Source organism: Corvus hawaiiensis, chromosome 19, assembly GCF_020740725.1.
Source record: "Corvus hawaiiensis isolate bCorHaw1 chromosome 19, bCorHaw1.pri.cur, whole genome shotgun sequence".
Classification (NCBI taxonomy): domain Eukaryota; kingdom Metazoa; phylum Chordata; class Aves; order Passeriformes; family Corvidae; genus Corvus; species Corvus hawaiiensis.
Window position 1 is genome coordinate 8858875 of NC_063231.1, and position 11493 is coordinate 8870367.

The window sequence follows — 11493 nt, forward strand, 5'->3', positions numbered from 1 at the left end:
CTGAGTGTCACCAGCGTCACTCAGAGCTGTGACAACAGGAAAGGAACGTGGGCACGAGGCCAGGTCACCCCAGCACCATGGGGTGGGACGGGGCAGGGACAGGATGGAGAGTTAGAACCACAGAGCAGGGGTTGGAAAGGACTTTTAAAGCTCCTCTTGTCCAACCTCCTGCCATGGGCAGGGACACCTTCCACTAGACCACGCTGCTCAAGAGCCCCATCCAGCCTGGATTTCAATGTTTCCAGGGATGGAGCATCCACAGCTTCTCTGGGCACCCTGTGCCAGGTTTTGAAGAGGCCTTTCTTAGTCCTTTCAGCCCTAGCAGGGACAGGCTCAGGCCACTCCTCACCAGCTCTGGTCCTTTGTGCCACCACACACAGAATTTGTGCTGCTGATGTGGCTCAGGTCCCTCCCTGGGCTCCCACCAGTGTCCCAGCAAAGCCCAAACAGTGCAAATCTGCCCTGCCATGACAACAAAATAATTTCTCCTCCCTGATGCAGTCTATTACCCAACAGGCAGAAACCCGTATTTTTGGAAATTGAATTACAGTTTCTTGAATATTAAGAGAAAAAGTTATTCCCTTCGTTGAGCTGCGTTAATAACACCCCTGGTTTACAACTCACAGGGAGGGAACAGACTAAATCCTCTCATGGTGGCTTTCAGCCCTTGAGTTGAGACCCAGAGGGCTGATCTCCTCCTTGAGCTGTTCAAGGAGGCTGCATCAAACACCCAGAGAGGAGGCACCTGGCGATGGGAAAGGGTCTGGTTTTTAGAGGCAGGACAGACACTGGAGGACAACTTTTGAACCAGTGGCATCAGCTCACTGGCACCCAAAGACTGATCACAAAAGCATCTTTTAAGGAAACAAGGAAACAAAAAGAAAAACCCACTTTATCGTCCCAATATAATTTTGATTTCTGCCAAGGGACAACGGTCTGGCTTTACTTGTTGCAAGAACTTTTACAACACGCAGGGGTTGTGTAAAAAGGATATTCCTTGAACAAGGACCAAAAAAACCCCCCAAACATACAGATATTTGAATGGGTTATCCTAACCCAAATCATGTCCCAGGATTTCAACTTGATTTTAAGGATCTCATACCTCTGTCACTTGGCAGAGGAGGACACTCACCATGTCTTGGCAATTTGGGCCTTTGGACAGAGGTATTTATCTCTTTTCCTCTCTTCTTTTTAGCTTTTTTTTTTTCCCCAAGGCCCAAATTTCTTAAATCACGACTTTTATTAAACCCCAGCATGGTGCAGATCACAGCCATAATTCTTTTTCCCCCACCTTCCCACCACAAATCCATTCAAAGTGAGTGACATTTGCAAAGTGTATTTTCACGGCCCTCCGTAATCCCTTCAGAATATTAAGACTGCATTACTTTGTCTTTGGTTACATTAACTTCAATTTTCCTTATGAGTAAGTATTTGGCTAAAAATTAATATAGTGAAGTTGAAAAGAATCTTATGATAGGAAAAAGACTAATTTCATCTCTGGCTGCTCAGATACCAGAGTACACTGGGGTTAATGTAATTAACTTACAATTTTAGCCTAGGTTGTGTACATACACTGAATCTCCCTGCTGGAAACAAGATTAGATTTTATTACACTATATATCCTGGTTATCTTCACCATGCCTCCAATATTACTTCCCTCAATGACTTCAAGGCTCTCTGCTGCAATGAAAATGCAGAACCATCTGGTATTGAGCCCATGCAGTTTATTTAAGGATTTAATTAAATGCTCTAAATGGAGAGCTTCTTTGAATTAACATTTTAAATGTGACTTATTGCAGGTTTAATATTGTCTTAATGCCAACCTGGGAAACTCCATAGCCAAGTTGTTGACGTTTAAATTGAATTCATTTGGGTGGCTCCAGGGGGACTCATTAATTAATCTAAACAACTAATGGGGATTGGTTCTGACTTTTGATGAAGATTATTTACAGAGACAATTTGCAGTGAATAAAGAGTCACAGTAGGCAAATGTTTAATTGAATTTAAAAAAAAAGGACATCTCATTGTGTTCAATATCAAGGATGCATCTTGCGAGTAAGCTTTGAAATACCAAGAAAGGGACGATTGCTTGAAGCTTCCAACTGCACACTAATAACAAAGAGAATGGGTAATTACATTTGCCTGTGTAATTTGCAGCTTGTAAGAGGACAACAGGTCTGTCTGGCTTACAGTACACAGAGAAAGACCCTAATAGGGAAATATTCTGCTTCATGAAGACCAAGTTGCCCCACTCACTTTTACTCACGCACCAGGAAACGGCATTTTCCAACCAATCACTGCTGGAAAAACACAGTCAACTCCTCTCACTTACATTTGCAATAACCCAGAACAACTGCAATGAGCCCAGCAGAGCTGCTTTAATTTACAGCAGCTTAACCTATAACACCCAATCTTCCTTTATTCTCTGATTATATCAACTTTGGAATCAGTTATTTGCGCCTCCGAGCGCACCACGAGCCCTGCGAGCACCGACAGCTCCTTATGTGGTTCTTCTTCAGCAAGCCACAAGACCAAAACAGTTCCTGCTTCCCTGGGTAGCTGCACTCATTAAAGCAAACCTTCCCTTAGCATTTTCCCACTGTTGTTATCATTATCCCATCTCATCTGGAAGTTTCCAGGAATGCCAGAGGTTACCACCAAAGCAAAAAGCCCACAGTGGGCTGAATGCTGTGCACAATTGCACTGCCAGGGAAACACAGCTCCTGCCCTGCCACCCCAGCTCGTGAGGCCACCAACACCTCTAAAAACCTGTGATTTCAGACATTTGGAATTTTGCAGCTGTGTGTTTAACACAAAGCTCCTGTGTTACCGGTGAGCATCGCAGGTGAGCACAGCAGAACAAGGTGAAGGTGTCAGCAGCAGGCTGGGGCTCTCCTGCCCAACACAGCCTCTCCCGTGTGATTTCTGCTCTTGCATGTTATGGATTGTCCTTAACCTACAGCCAGATTGATTTAAGACTTAAAAGCACAGCACTGAAAGGCAGGAGAGGTGAAGGACAGGAGAAATGAAGGGCAGGAGAAAAAGGGGTTGAGAAGAAAGCGCAACATCAAGTGCCACAAGTGCTACTACGATTTTTTAATGTGGTCTTTAACCACGCAGAGGAGTTTGAGGGAGAAATTACCCAGCCCCAAACAGAATTATGTGAGCTCCAAATCACACAGCTGGGAAGCACAGCAACCACCAAAGATGAGGAACGGGTTGGCGCAGCACACACAGACTCTGCCTCTCCCACAAAGTTACTTGGGAGACTCACATCTCTTGCTCTGCTTTAATCCAGCCATAAAGGACCTCAGCAGTGGCTGGGACAGTCAGGGAACCTCATTCACACCCAACAGGCCAGATGGCACAGTGAGCACCTGAAAGCTTTTAGCAGGTTGTGGGCACTGAGCACTACTGAGTCTATCACGCACAAGAGTCAATCCAATGCTTTGAGCTCCACTGTCCCAAGTCCAGCTGCAACAACCAATTGAAAAATAGAATCTTGGTTGGAAAACACCTCTCAGAGCACTGAGTCCAACTGTTGACCCAAAACTGCCCAGTCCATCACTGAACTGTGTCCCCAGGCGCTCTGCCTTTCTCCACCACTGTGCATGACAGGAGTCCTGCTTCACACTAGCAGTGCCCAGGGGGTTAAACCAGCCCCAAAGGCTGTTAATGGGGTTCAAACCAGATAAAACCATTGTGGACACGCTTCCCCTCAGGAGAGGCAGAGCCCAAGCTGGGCTCACAGTGCCAAGCAGGGTTATCCTATTGTTTTCCCCACACACCCCAGTCTGTGCTGCCCGAGCCCAGGGCCGATCATTCTCTGACCTCTCCCTGTCAGAGTTGCATTTTATTTCCAGTAATACCACAACCTGTCTTGCCTGGATCCAAGAGGTTCCAAACTTCTTTTCTTTCCGAGGCTGGACACGTTCTGCATGCTAATTTGGGAGGCAATTGAGGGGGAGGGCACATTAAGGAACGGCACGTAGCCATTAAGCCAGGGAGACTAAAGCATCCTGCCTCGCTCAGCACGGCTGGAGACTGTCTAGAGCATCGCCAGCTGCTCTCAGATACCTACAGTGGGGCTCTTTTATGCAAACACCTCCAGTAACAGCTTTTGTGGATCTGACAGACAGAGTGGTTAAAAATTAGGCATTTGGTGGGTATCCAGTGGAGAGACATTGTACAGCACATCTGAAGAGGGGAGTCGCACTCGGAAGGGAAATTCTGAATTGTCTGAAGGGGAAAGGCTGCTCAGGCAGGCGGGACAGATCCTGATGGCAAATCAAACCGTGCTGTATCACCCATGTTATCCCTCCCCATCTTCCCAGGGATCCAGCTCCATCAGTGTGGATTCACAGACAGAAGGCGGTCACATCCCCCCAAAAAAGCAACCAAGGCAGATATTCACTGCAAATGCATGGAGGGATATGGTATTTTCCCCATCAACTCCCAAAATTTCCTACAGAACCTCTCCTGCATTTTTTTTTTTTTTTTTTTAAATCACTGACTCGCTCAGGGCTCTCTCAAGGTGGTGTAGCTGTTTAATGCATTTTATTTTCCCCAGGATTGCTTGCTCTCAGTGTGAAGAGTGTCAGTTATTTTGGGAAACCTGAAATCAAGTGGGCGAGTGGTGGAATTATTCATGAGGACACCATGAGGAGGGAGGTTACCTCCTTCACCCCGATGGGAGGCCAAGAGCTCAGCCATTGTTTCAGGCTCAAAATGAAAAGGCAAAAGTTTGTGCCCCCTTGAACCTGGACAAGGCATTAGGAGCTGAAATTATAGGGAAAAGCACAGCTGGTCCATCACTGGAGGAGGGAGCCGAGCTCTGGCAATGCTTGAGGCTCCTTCCAGCCCTGTGCAGCAGAGGCTGAGGTAAAAATCAAGCACACACCACAATATCCTTTAGGTTTGAGCAACCCACCCAAAGCTGGGGTTTGCTTAGTCTGCAGAGTTGTGTCCTGCTTTAAATACCTGCTCTCCCTTCCCAGAGCATCCACCCTCCCATTTCACCTCTGGGCATTGAGGTTTTTCCTCGTGCTGATGTGACTTAAGAGTAATACCTGCCTTCTGAAGCTTCTCTTAGGTGTGATGCTGTTTTCCCACTTTTTCTACTTTTCTGTTTTTCTGATTTCTCCAGGTCTGCACCTGCCTGTGCAAAAGGTACACCCCACACGTACCCTTGTCAATGAACCACGTGTGACGCACACAGGACAGGGGCCAAAGCTTCAATGAACAGCTTCTCTCTCCAAGGCCTTTAGGAAAACAGTCCTTTAGCAGCACTGACTCACCTCAACCCTTCTAAATTTAAATCAAGAGCCATTTCTGCCTTGCAACTCTTCCAGACCAGAGGGTTTGGCTCAGCCCACGGCAGGAAGGACCGTGAGTGGCAGAACCATCCACCCAGTGGAGACTGGTGGCTGCAGGGGGGTCACTGGAGCAAAGGAAACATTCTCTGAGCAAGAATGGTGGGGGGGTTGTGTTTCTGTGTTTTGTTGTTTGTTTTGTTTTGTTTTGTTTTGTTTTTTAAGCAAAACCCTGTAGTTGCCCCTTATTCCAGTAATGATTTCTGATATTCACTGCATTTCCTTTTGAACCATCTTGTTGCTGTAGGGAACACCAGATGCTCTGGCTGTGCTGCTGTTGCCTAGGGACAGCCTTCAGATATCTTGTTTGATTTTTCTGCTTCATTTATCATCAAATCAAAATCTCTTATCCAAACTTCCACGGACTCCTGTGGGCTTTGGTACCAACAATTAGCAGCATCTGCTGAGGGGTAAACCACACTGTTCCTGTCCAGGATGGGAATGGAATGGATGGGATGGAGAGCTGACAGATTAGGGACTGACATTTAGGTTACTGCAAAATACGCATCGAAATAATATACATCTGTGTTTTGTATTTTGTATGTGTAAATACATCAAACATATAAATGCACATAAACACTTCTTAAAACCCCTAAAATCTCGCCAAGTGATGCTCTGAGAAGCCTTGGAGTGCAGCCCATTTTAACTGGAGGCTGGTCAGACACAGATGCATGGGTAGAGGCAAAGTTTGACAGGAGAGCTAAAGGGCCTTCTAGGCAAGAAGGACTGATTTAAAGGAGCAAACTAAATTTGGAAGTGAAGTAATAGAAACTGGCACAGGAAAATGCATTCTCTTTCTTACTCCCATTTACACTCTTCTGTTATAAATAAGGTTATTTTAAGCAAAAGAAAAGTTCGAGTTGTCACATTGAAATATTAGATGGCGAAGCCTTCCCTTTTGTCCCCGTTTGGATTAAAATGTGTCTTTCCACATCCCACACGGAACAGAAACAGTAAATCCGGAACATTTAAACAAATATTTGCAAGGTGAGGGTGGTATTTTTTTTTAAATACTTGTCCTACTCCAGACAGGACCCACAGACCACACAGAGTGTCATAAAACACCGTTTCTTTGCTCCTTCTCCAAAAAAAGGAGCAGAAATGTGTGTTACCAAGGGAGATTTGGGTAAGTCAAGGAGAACAGGAAAGATTTACACTCCCAGATGCAAAAACCAGACCAAGATACCTGTACCCATTTCCACATATTGCACCAAAGAGCTGCATGAAGAGCCTGTCACGAGGTATGACCTTAAATTTGAGTTTCAAACAAAGCTGAAATCTGTTTTGGACACACAACAAAAACATCACCTCAGTCTGGCTGCCTCCAGATCATCCCAGTGGTGGTAAAGACTCATTTTTGTCAAGCAGGGCACAAAGCTTTGTTTGTAAAGCAGAAGGCATCAATGCAATCGTTAAGAGGCAAGATTTAGTCTGGGAATAAACAAAGCTAAAGGACTGACCTTCTGTCTCTCACCGAGATCCTGACTGTCTTTGGTATTAAATTCACAGGCAGAATCTTCCGTGTCCTGGAAAAAATATATAAAAAGGGCCTGAGTTTGTGTTACTCCTAAATTTGATACCGGTTTGTGTGCCTGTGTAGTGTAAATATTGTTGGAACAAAGAGAGTTTCAGCTTTGTGCTCAGAGTTTCTGGTAACTCAAGTGTGGGTGAGACCAGAAATGATTAAATAAAAGTTTCCAGGTTCTCAGCATTGATACGAGTACACAACAAAAGACATTCAGCCCATTCTTGGGGGACTAAGTGGTTAGAAACACATAGAAAAAGCCTTAAAAACCAGAATAAAATCAGAACATTTTCCTCTCTAAACTTTCTCTTAAAAAAGACAAAACCGAAAAATGTGAGATACCTGCCACTTTCTGCAGCAAGGAGTGGGACAATTTTTCCAAAAACTTTTCTAGTCTGACGTTTCATCAAAACCTGAGCAGCCATTAACACCTGAGGATGCTCTGCAGTTCTGCAGCCTCTGCTCTCCCCAAAAGCTTCCTCCTCACCCCTGTTGTGTCAATATCTCTATTTCAGAGATGCAAACTGTGAAAAACGAGGTTCACTCTCCTGTGAGAATTTAAAGGGTTTAATATAAAGAGACACATTAAATAAAGCAAAGGGATAACGGCCGGGTGCCTTGGCGCTCTGCCAAGAGCACCCCTGATGCTCGAGGTGAGTCCTTTTTATACCATTTTTACTGTCTGTTCTTTAGGCATATTCAAACTTTTCCCGGAGCTGTTCTGCATGGCCACTGCTTGGTTCCGCCTTTTTAGAGCATGCGTGTTCTTCTGCCTTGCGGTTTTATTTCTTTTGATTCTTGGGGTTGGGCTCGCCAGGTGAGAGTTGATAGTAGGGTGGATCTCTCAATTCTCCAGTCAGTCAGGGCTGATTGCAGCTTTGGCCTCTTTGCCCCCCGGGCAGAGCGGTGATAGCGGCTCTGGGCTCTCCTGGCCGCCCGTTCTCCGGGCAGAGCAGCCTTTGGGCCCTTTTGTTCCCTGGACAAAGTGTTGATTAGCAGCTTCTCGGGCCTCATCCTCTGCTCGCTTGGAGGTTCTCTGACTTGTTCACACTTGCTAACATTCGTGCTAAAAAGAGAGAAAACTACATCCACAGAGCAAAAAGCATTTCTAACATTATATAATATCTACCTCTATACTTGCGAGAAGCCAATATTATATGTTTATAACACAAACACAGATAGAAAGAGCTACTTTCTCCAAATACCCCCCCGGCAGGTAAGGACTGCCTCGAGAGCAGAGCCTGGAGCCGCAGAAAAGCAGCCCCAGAAAATCCTTGGATCTTTGAGGAATAGCCGGAGGTGACAGCGGGAAGGCTCCAGAGAAGTCCTGGGGAATGGAGCCCGCTGTGGCAAGGATAGCTCCTCAAATCGCTCTCCCGATGGAAAGCCAGCGTGGTGCTAAAAACCCGAGTTTTACACTGCTACCTGGAGCATGAAATAACGTCCCCGTGGAGGGCAGCAGGTTCGCACAGCGTGACGGAGAGTCGTGAATGGGATTGCCAAAGGTGCTTCTCCGTAAGGCTGAACTCCTAAATTACTGAGGTGCTTTAGAGAGATCCCACTTCACAGGAATGATTCCGCAAGATATCAGTGTTCCCCTCGGTCCTCGTGGACTTCGTGGTGACAGAATAAACAGCCTAAGAAAGCATCGGCTGGTAAATTGTTGTGTGATTGCCGGTGCCTGAGGATAACGTCAGGACGGTGGCCAGACTCTCCTCGCTCAATTCTTCATTTGTCTTGGAAAATATTCACAAGCTGCTCCGGAGTGAGCCCAGCTTCCTCAGGATTTGTGAAATGCTGGTGTTATTTGTTAGACATACTCCTCAGGCAAGCAAGGGAAGCTGCTAAGGGAACATGAGGTAGGCTTTAAAAAAAATAAAATAAAAAATGCATCCAAAATACTGTTTCTACAGTGTGCACTAATTTTTCTTCACTGTGGCTATGTTTGGACATGCTGCCCTAGGTACCTGTACACGCTGGGGTTTGCACAGGGGTTTTCCCCTTGATCTCCTGGCAAATAAAGTTTAATACGATGGAAGATATCTGCCGGCTGTTTGCATTCTGAATACCCAGCAGCGAAAGAATTACTCCGTGCCAAGCGAGACGCCTTAAATACCACATTAACGAGTAGTAAAAACTCTGAATCTGATGTCAGGAGATGGGGCTGGCTCTGTTGTCCCTGGGCCGAAAGCTCGGAAATTCAGCCCAGAAAGTCCTGCTTCATTCGCGCAAGAACTGGTCTGTACTTATGTTCTTTAGGAACTCGATTATCACCCACTCCCTTTTCATCCTTCTCTGCTGAACTACCCAGGGCGGCGTATTACGGGAAAGGGAAGATGCAAAGCGGGAAGTCATCAGCATTTGTTTCTGGAGAAGACAACTGAAAGCTGGCAAGGCAGAAGGAGAAAGACGCAGCGCCGAGACACAAAGCATTCCAAGACAAATGCCCATTACCCAGCACAATGTGCTACTACTTTCTTAGCAACACGCGTCACTTGAATTAATTTTCTGAAAGCAAACAGACTGTCTGAACAGCAGCCTGATGGTCTCAGCAATTCGCTTTACAATTACTCACTAAACTACCTTGATTTAATTATTCAAGAAGAATCTCACTGCCACTGAAAACTACTTAATTAAAAACACAACTTTAGAGCAATAAGAGAGTCACATTATATTGCATTTGAAATAGATTTCTTGCTGTAAACATGCGCAGTTCATTTTAACCAGCTTAATGTGCCAATATATTTGGAGTCCCAAGGATTTCAAGAACGGCTCGAGCACCAGTCATCATCCAGGGGCTGCAAACAACACTCATGAGCTTGTTCTTGCTTGGAGCAATTCCACTAAGATCAAATTAAGAAAAGCAGCGCTGCGACAGAGATAGTGTAGAGCATAAAACTTGATGCTCGGAAAAGTCAGAAGCTGAGAAATGAGGACAAATTCTTATCCCGCTCCATTGTTCCTGTTGGAAACGACACAACTTCTAATTTTTTTTTTTTTTTTAACTAACTTTAGTCAGGGGTTTTGTTTGTCTTCGCCCGGGAGAAAGGGAACGGAGATTTCTTTTTAAAAGACTCTGTTCCCTGGCCGAAGCCTGATGAGTTTAACATCTACAGATTGAGGGTATCACAGAAGAGACACAGGAGATAAGCGACCATTAACGAACATCAGCGCTCGAACCCCTGGTGGGTCGGAGGCACCTGGTCTGGGAAAAGATCGATAAGAGAACCAAGGACGAGGACCTAATTAGCATCGAAGGCGAAGGGATCAATGACCAATAGGAAACCAAATAGTGAGAACTGTGTAACTTGGGACCAACGAACACCGAACCGACGAATCTCTCTGGGTTTTGGCTGTATGAGTATGTGGGAAATCTGGTAAAGAACCGTGTGTGATGGAACGATTTTCTCTGCACCAACCCGGGCTCTGTGCGGATCAAATGATTTCTGTCGCATGTCCCGGCCAGAACAACATCCTGGCCGGAATAAAGTAATGCCTTGATTCTGTAACACCAATAAATGTTGCTGGAGAGTGATACGTGGAAAAGACTCCACTACTGGAATAAGCAGTAAAGTAGGTATGTTTATTCCAGCGCTGGGACACACGGGGGATAGCTCCTCCAAAGCCGTGCGTGCTGACAGCTGCATACAGCTTAGTATTTATCGGGTTCCAAGTTCCATATTTCACCGAGTTTCCCAATACGGCTATACATATTCATCACCCAGCCCCACCCAACCTCACCTCGTATTATAATGAGCCCAAAAGTCATTTACATCCGCGTTGCGCCTGCAGCAGTGTCATCCCGCGGTCCTGGGCAGGGGTCTCTGGGATGAAGTAAGAGTCCTCCTCAGATGAAGTAAAGGGTCTTCCTCCTTCTGAACTTTTCACCTTGCTTCCCTGCGCATGCACTTTATGTCCCTGGCCCAAGTCCAAACTTCAAGGCCGGTTTGAGTTAGTTTTAGGTTAAAAACAGGATCTTTGGTCAAGATTCCTTTCCTTTATCAATGGTCTTCTATCTTCTCATCCTGCTTTGGTAGGCACAATAAGTGTTGAGGCTTTGGTAGGCACAGTAAGTGTTGAGCAAGCTGTATGCATTGCTTTTAACAAACAGCTTCTTAGTAAATCATTCAACCTCTGCTTCCCCCTCCTCCCCCTGATTCAGAGAGTTTTTGTTTTTCCACGCAGTTCCGGTGACATCCCCAAGCACCCCCACTGTGCTCTCCTGCCCTCTTAGTGCTTCGAGAGCTCCACAGGTGAAGTTGCAAAACTGTGTCTGGGGCCACCCACTCCATCCCCACCAGCAGAGGAGGCCCTGCCCTGGTCCCAGCTGGGGCAAATGCTGGTGATCTGACCCTGTCCCCCACGCTGTGACCCCCCTGTGCTCACTGGTGTCTCTCTGTTACACGACAACGTTGAGACACTTGTGATTGCTCTGTAAAAGTGCCCGTGTCCCCAACAGCTCCTCAGGACTACCTTGGGCTGAAAGCATCAATGTCCAGACTTGCTTCTGTGCCTAAATCTCAGCCCTGAGAGTCCCCAGGATCTTCTCAACAGCTGGGGGGGACATCCAGCCCCCATGTCAGCTGCTGGGAGCAG

The 11493-nt window shown here is 46.1% G+C and overlaps 1 long non-coding RNA gene across 1 annotated transcript in view; it reads right to left on the reverse strand.

Moving 5' to 3' along the window:
- LOC125336001 overlaps window positions 1–6898 on the reverse strand; it is a 134797-nt gene extending 127899 nt beyond the window's left edge. Inside the window, exon 1 of the long non-coding RNA XR_007207614.1 lies at window positions 6833–6898. This is a non-coding gene — a long non-coding RNA (uncharacterized LOC125336001). The remainder of the gene's footprint in view (window positions 1–6832) is intronic.
- Between the last annotated feature and the right edge of the window lie 4595 nt (window positions 6899–11493).